Raw genomic sequence first — 8,089 nt, 5'->3', positions numbered from 1 at the left:
CTGCCAGTGGCTGATTATGTGTCCCTGTCACAGTGCTCCCTTAATACAGGTCTTTGAAGTGAATCTGTGAAGAGAGAGAGAGATACAGATAGACACAGAGAGAGAGAGATCCACTCAGATGCTTCTCCACCATCTTATTCTCTCTCTCTCTCTTCACGCGGTAAACCCTGCGGCGGATGCCACACTGCATCACACCCAGTTTGCCTCCCTTTTCCCGGACAGTCCGAAACACTTTTCCTGATCTCTTTCATCTTGATGTATTGTCAATATATGGATCGTCGTGCTCTCTAATTCAGTGAAAAAATCTAGTTTTCCATTAGTCTCTGCCTTTCTAATTTTCGCCACCGCTTTGCCACGTGTAATTATTAAAGGCAGATTCAAGAAAGCAATTACTGAACTACCGTTTGTATCTTTGAAATCTTAATAAGCAGCAAGAACTTGTGCCAAGAGAGAGAGAGAGAGAGAGAGAGAGAGAGAGCACAATACGGTTCAAAAAAGCTTTGCACTCTCTCAGGCAGAGAGTCTGAAGCCTTGTTTTTTTGCCTTTTTTGTTGTTTTTTTTTCTTCTTCTTCTCTTTATTTCTTTTCAGAGCTGTGAGCTCTTATTGTTAAAAAGACATTTTAAGCTTAAAAAATATATATTTTACAGCTTAAGATTTAAGTCCACAAAACAGTACTTGCAGCTGTTTTGAAAAAATTACAGTCATATGCAAAATTTTAGTATTATTTTGATAAATGTAACACATTGGGGAAAAAATAAAAAGCGGACTGTCCAAACATAATGTGCATTTTACATTTTGTATTTTTTCCCAGTATGTTTAACTTAAAATAAAAATAAATCATGCACTAAAATTTAAAGAAAAATGCCACATTTACATCTGTTCCCTGTAGAGGGTGTGTTAACTTATTTTCACTTAGAAAAGCAACAAAATGTAATGTGACTGGGGATGTTCAAACTTTTGCATACGACTGAAATAGGTTTACATCATGCCTATGTTAAAACAGAAAATCTGAAAACAACTGAAAACGTTTATAAAGATGAGACAAAGACTACAAAACATCATATACAAAACAATCTATTAATGTTTATGTGTCCTAAAGACAAAACGCTTCTTAAAGTCTTTGTCTGGTTTTCACACTGTTTGGTATTTGCTGTAATTAGTCACTCGACCGTTTGGTGCAGGGATTTACAGTCTTAACAATAAAGGTGTCAACATGAACCAGACAGGGTTCAGGTTTTGGAGTGATGTCATATCAGAATCATTCAATGTGAAGAACCACTTTTGGTTGGAGCCACAAAACAGTTTTTGGTTCCACAAACAACTCTTTTCCCAGTGGTGCACAGTAACATAATCAAAACTCAGAAAACAGAGAATAGTCATTGTTTTACTCACTGACAGAAAATGACAGAAAAACAATTTCACTTTCTGATGATATTATAGAATAAATCATGCTTATTATGACCAGAGACATAAACTAACAAAGTGAAAACTGTCTATATTTATTTCAAGATGACTTTAAAAACTAAGTAACTGTATAAACCCGAGATTTGTTTAGATAAGTGTATAAGAAGGCAAGATGCAAGATGCAGGTCATATGCAAAGGTTTGAACACCCTTGGTCAAATGAGGCTTTTAATTTTAATAATAATAATACATTATACTTATATAGCGCTTTTCAATAACTCAAAGACGCTTACAACTTTTTCAAAACACAAAACAGAAGCGACAGACATGGAGACAAGAACACAAAACCATAGAAATAAAGCAGAGGCATGACAAGAGATCCAAATCAAGGCTGTGGATGGGTATAAGCAAAAGAGAAGAGATAGGTTTTAAGATTAGATTCAAATTTGCAGATAAAATTAGCCTGTTGGACATGTGGGGGATGATTGCCATATCCGCCACATCCTCTACATACTGGAAAAAAATAACACAAAATCTAAAAAGTGGCCAGGCCAGGGGGTTTTGTTATTTTTGTTGTCAATGTGTTAAATTGTGCGTTGAAATGTGCAGAAGTGTGTTCCCTGTAGAGGATGTGTTGATGTGTTATTTTCACTTAGAAAATCAACATGTCATTTGACTGGGGGCTCCCACACTTTTGCACAGGACTGTACATTATGTACACTTTACACAGAAAGATATCAAGATACCAAGGAGGGCCAAAGCTGGCCCGTGAGGATATCTGGTTTGTCTTGCCAGTAAGTTGCCCTAAACCTCCGACTCAAACATATATTTATACAATATTTAACTTACCACTTTTTAATTTGCCCTTTAAAATCATATTTTTAAGTTTTTCACTAACAAAACGTAGTGCAATGTTATAAAATACATACCAAAATACAAAATAATACATACCATATTCATTTCATAACAAATGACTACAATGAAACATCTAACACATATATAAACATTTGACACATATATTATGTTATCTAATTTTAATAGTTTAAATGTACAGCAGCACTGCAGCTTTTAATGCCATCTCCTCGACCTTTAATATTATTCAGGAGAAGCACCTTGAAACGGCCGTCATCTGCTTTCTTGCTGATGAGCTTTTTCCCCGTTCTAATGTTGCAAAGGGAAAACTGTCAGGCTAGTTTCTGACATGCATTTGCATTCCTCAATGACAAGTGACACCAGTGAAAGGCCACAGAAAACTGTTTATTGATCACTGTAAAACTATTCAATGGAGCAGATAAGGCTATATCTAAAGGAGGCTGCTTGCAAAGAAGACATTACAGGGCTTGTGTGTGATGGAGGGCTGCGTAAAGAACACAACTTCATTATATCGTGCCACTTGTATTTATATCGCCCTAAAGATCTCCCTGATTGGTTTGTATGGATGCTGATGGGAGCAGGCCTAGTGTTCATCAGGCCTATTAAGCGCTCGCTGTGGCCATTCATAATCTCTTGCATACTAAATGCCGGGGGTGTCACGCCGCATTTACAGGGTGAGGAGCTGGAAAATGGCCAGCTAATGAAAGGGGAAGAACTTGCAGCCGAAGCTATTTGACACTGCCAGCTGCCCCCTTCTCACAATTACATCAATTTCCATTGCAATTCTGACCTTTCCCTACAGAGAACAAAAGCAATAGGCAGGAATCTCTCAGTTTAGGGCCTTCAGCCGTGCAGGTTAGTGACTGAGGACCTACTCCTTGATATTTTCCCTCCATAAAAGAAGACGCAGTCATCACAACTGGACTGCGTCCAGAACATGCAGTCATCACAACTGACGTAATTGTATACGGATTATTTCTTACTTCATGCTCATTAAAACAAAAGGGTTTAGAGACCACCATCATTTGTTTCATTTCCAGTCAAAACGGTCATCATTAATTTTTTCAGGAGATATTTCTGAGGAATCAAAGGATAATTTTTTCTTTTCCAAAAGAGTTTTCAAGAGAGAGTTTCCAGAACTGAAGTTCATAAAGTTATTGAAACATATAGAGAATGTAGACCACTAAAATAGGTACTATCAGACAAACATCAGGCTCAAGGAAGAAAATCTGCACATTGAAAAAGAAGCTGACATTACTTGGACTGTGTGATGCAGAAAATGCAACCAAGTTCTATGACTGAACTTCTGAGATGTGAAAAAATATCCCTACAGATTTCCTTGAAAAACTGCAAGCAAGTCTCCTGGAAAGAATGGAAGCTGTAATAAAGATAAAGAGTGCCCACTAAATACCGAAAAAAGTGTATTATATAGAGTTGCTAGGGCTTCTGTTGCAATTCTCTGTTACATGTATGCTTTCTGCATTTTCATGACAATGAAAAACGAAAACTATGTACTTAATGGTTGTTTTAACTGGAAATAAATAAATTAAAGGTGGTCTCTGACTTTTGCACTGTAAACTGTGTTGACAGTGTGGATAGTAAACTTTCAGTTGATATTACTTTTTAAGTAGAAAAGGAGATATTGTTTATGATTTAAATAAAATATACACACAATGTTAGTTTTGCAAAAAAGAATATTTTGGTCATGTTTTCAACTTGACTCAAATCTGTCAATACAGAATGTAAACTGAATTTAAATGCAATGACTTGTTCAAATATGTAATTAGATATGTAATTACATTTATATAATTGTAAGTCAAATATAACAAGAGAAGAAATAATTATAGACTTCTATAGGTTTAACTTTGAGGATGTCCACATCCTAAGGCTAATCATTCAGCAGCTACATGGAAAGCAGTGCAAAATAATTGAGTTATTATTAAATTATTACACTGAGGAATGGAAGGCTGCACTTGCTGGTGCCTGTGTGAATTTTAAGGGGTTAAATGAATCTAGATGAGGTCCAGTTGAGTGCTTTTTATCAAAAGAAAGGCCTGGTCAATAGTCATACTCACCTAATGTTACACAGTATATGGATCATGTTGTAAGACGTTGTAAAACCACACGCCCACACATCATATTCTCATATTTCAGGATACGCACTACAGTTCAGAACCAAATGTGGCAAAGTAAACCGAAATGATTATCCGCCGTTTAATGCCATGAACAGGTGACAGAGAACTGTCAGAGTTCATAAAAGTCCCATCAGAACCGATAATGCACTGGTCACGAGTCAGCAGCCTGGCTCTCAGGATGGAGAATCATTGATTAATGTCACATAGCCAATAGATTTATGTATGCAAATGCCTCCGGTCAATCCCTCTGCCACCACTTAAATTTACCATGGCATTTGTTGTGCATAGGAGCACGTCCTGTCAAATGAAGACAGGATTTTAAGGGAAAACCAGCAGGATAAATGGACAGACGACTTTTCTGGTGGCCATGTGCATAAGACTCACAGCATGACAGCAGTAGAAATAAAATAAAAATACTTTTTTAAAGCAAGCAGTCAACTAGCAAAATTAAACCACACAGTAATTAAATCAGAATGCCAATTTAAACCACTGTATTGACCAATTAGCATATGTGCTACCCATCCCCTGTACATATATTTTCCAGCATTTGTTTAAAAGTCCTCATGGGGCCGCACAAATTCAAAGCAAAGGTTGCAGACTGTGCTTAATCATTACCATTCAGACAGAAAGTCATTTAGAAGAAATCAATGGTTTTAAGAAACATTGAAATTAGAGGAGGGAGAGCTGCTCGCATTAAAGACATGTAATGCATGCAAAAAAACACAATTAACTAAACCGTATTAAGTCGTATGCGTACGCTGCAGTAGTTGTGCTACAAGGCAAATGTGAAATCTGAATGTTATTACCTGCTGCGTGAGAGTGAGAGACGTACAGTAGTATGCAATAATTTGATGACCTCCGGTGAAATTACATGTTGATTTTCAAAGTGAAAATAAATTAATACATCCTTTAGAGAAAACATGCAGTAAAATTTTTAGTGCACAGTTTCTATGTATTTGCTGAGTTTAACACATTGGAAAAAAACATCAAATGTAAAACGTGCCATAACTTTTACACAGTAATTTTTTCCCAAAATGTTAAATTCAGCAAATACAAAGTAGCTGTACATTAAAATGGGCAGAAGTGTGTTCTCTGTAGAGGATGTGTCGACCCATTTTTTTTACTTACAAAATCAACAAAACGTTTCATTTGACCAGGTGTGCCCAAACTTTTGCAAATGACTACAATTTGAAGCATGCTCAATATTAGCAATATAAACAATAACTGTTTCTATCTGTTGTAATATGGCAATAATGTAATATGATAATATTATAAAAGTTATGAGACATCAAATGAAGTCTTTTAATAACACAATGCCATTAGAATGAAAATAAGTGAATGTCTTATGTTTTATAGAACCAGCTATGGTCAACTGCAAAACACACGTGCACTGGATTTCAGGCTAGTTTATAAAACTTTATAAAATGTCCCTACGTGGACCTCAGGGGAGAAAATGTTGCATTCATGCTTTTTATTTACATTATTGAATGAGTAACACCACTGACACATATTTTTGGTGATGAAATATATGAATTATAACAGAAATATAAAAAGAAATCATGACTTTGCTGTTGATTCTTCTTCCTATAAGCTATTCAAACAAAAAGACCCCCATCTGTTTTTGCTTGTTTTTAGATTTTTAAAAATATATATATTTCTTTCAGCATCTGATACGTCACTGGCACCACAACACCACAAATCAATAAATTAAAAATTCAACAAGAAGAATTATCCTTTTTTGGTTGGTTAATTAAGAAATAGAACAAATAATACATATCCAGCAGCTTTCTGTGGTTTATTCTTATTTGGAGATCATTTTTATGGATTCAATGCTGCAAAGCAATGCTATCTATGTATAACGCAGAGTGTGGGCATAACTTAAGGTGCTTTATACATACTTACATATGAACCAAAAAGTTAAAGTCACAAATGAATTCCTTTATGTGAAAAATGATGCAAGATAACTTGAACTGACTTGAAAGCATGGCAATGCAGAGCTTCACTGATCATTTATTTTCTCTTTATACAGTGATGCATGCAGGTAAAGTGATATTTCCCTCATATGTACGTTCCTCTTGCCCTTTGGGTAGATGCACATTAGCAAGGCACATAGGAAGCCATGACCTTCTCATTTTCAAATGCGCCCTGAAAAGAGTGTAATAGTCACCCAAGGAGGTGATATCACAACTTCTGCATTTAAGCAGACATGCATTTTACCCTCACAAACACATTGCCACTTATCTCATCTGTGCTCCCCCATCTCCACCAGGCCCCTGACACAAAAGGGCAACCAAGAGAAGCTCCTGCAGCAGAGGAGCAGAATTAAAGTTAGTCCAAAGGAGCATCTGGAGCCAGAATCATTTCTCTTTAAGGGCACAAAATGAGCAGGCATGGGATCATCTAGGAGCCTGGCGACACCAGCATCAACAGATAAGAAAAATGAATTAACACCACGCTGTAGCGAGGGACTTTCTTTATCTCTTGGTTCTGTAACATGACCGTGAACTTCAAATTTGCTAAATCAGGAAAGCGGGCTACTCACGAAAGTTTGCGTTTATGTAACACAACTTCACTCATATTACTTTTTTACACTCATTCACATATTAATTTTCTATTGCACAGACAATGTACAGGTGAACCAATGGGTGAAAACAGAACAGCTAACCAGAAAAGAATTACAAGTATAATACAGAGGTTGCTTTTGTAGATGTTCATAAAAGTTTTTACATATCCATGAGATACATTAATATAAAAAAAATAAAGTTTACCTTGTTTCTTGTGCCCAAAATGAAATTTAATAAGGTATAATGGTAGTAAACCAGGATTTTAACATTTTATACAACTGTATTCTTGTATTACCCATATAAAGCCTATACCTATAAAATAATTATATTGTTTGCCATGTCATGTTTTAATGGCAATAAAACCCCAGATCCCATTTTACCATATGGCTTTTAGTGCCAAAAATGAATGTGCAATGGTTTAGTTAACCTGTGATATTGACAATTGTTGCATATCTAACTGCACAAACAATATTGCACCACTATTAAAGTCTTACTTTGAACTTGTGAAACAGTTACATTGTGATTATGTGATTCTTACATTATGTGATTGTGATGATTATAGTACAGCTGGCCTACTACCGATCTAAACATTGGAAAGACCCTAGATCCTTTCATATTTTCTTATTGTAGGGTTTTGCGGACCAGAAGTGAATGTGTAATGGTGGGGTTAACTGGTGGTCTCAATATTTGATGTAATCTAACTATAGAAATAATCTAATACAAAAGTCTTAAACCTTACATTTGGATGCTGTATGGCTTTTTTTGTCCAGGAATGAATGAGTAATGGTGCAGGTAACTAGTCAACCCTTTGATACAATCTAAATGTATAAGTAATCATGTTTTACTATATAATGGTCTTCATTTGAGTTTGTGAAATGCCATGTCTTATTTATCTGAATTATTTACAAGATATCAAAATTAGTACTGATCTAAATATACATAAAATTCTAGATTCTATCACATTTTGTGATTACAGGGCTTTTAGGGCCAGAAATGAATGTGTAATGGTGTATTTAACCAATGGCCTCAACATTTTATGCTATATAATCTACCTATAGAAACCGTCTTTTATAGCCTATATAAATGTCTTAATTTATAAATACTTAATTTAT

Source organism: Colossoma macropomum, unplaced genomic scaffold, assembly GCF_904425465.1.
Source record: "Colossoma macropomum unplaced genomic scaffold, Colossoma_macropomum, whole genome shotgun sequence".
Classification (NCBI taxonomy): domain Eukaryota; kingdom Metazoa; phylum Chordata; class Actinopteri; order Characiformes; family Serrasalmidae; genus Colossoma; species Colossoma macropomum.
This window is presented reverse-complemented; position numbering follows the sequence as displayed.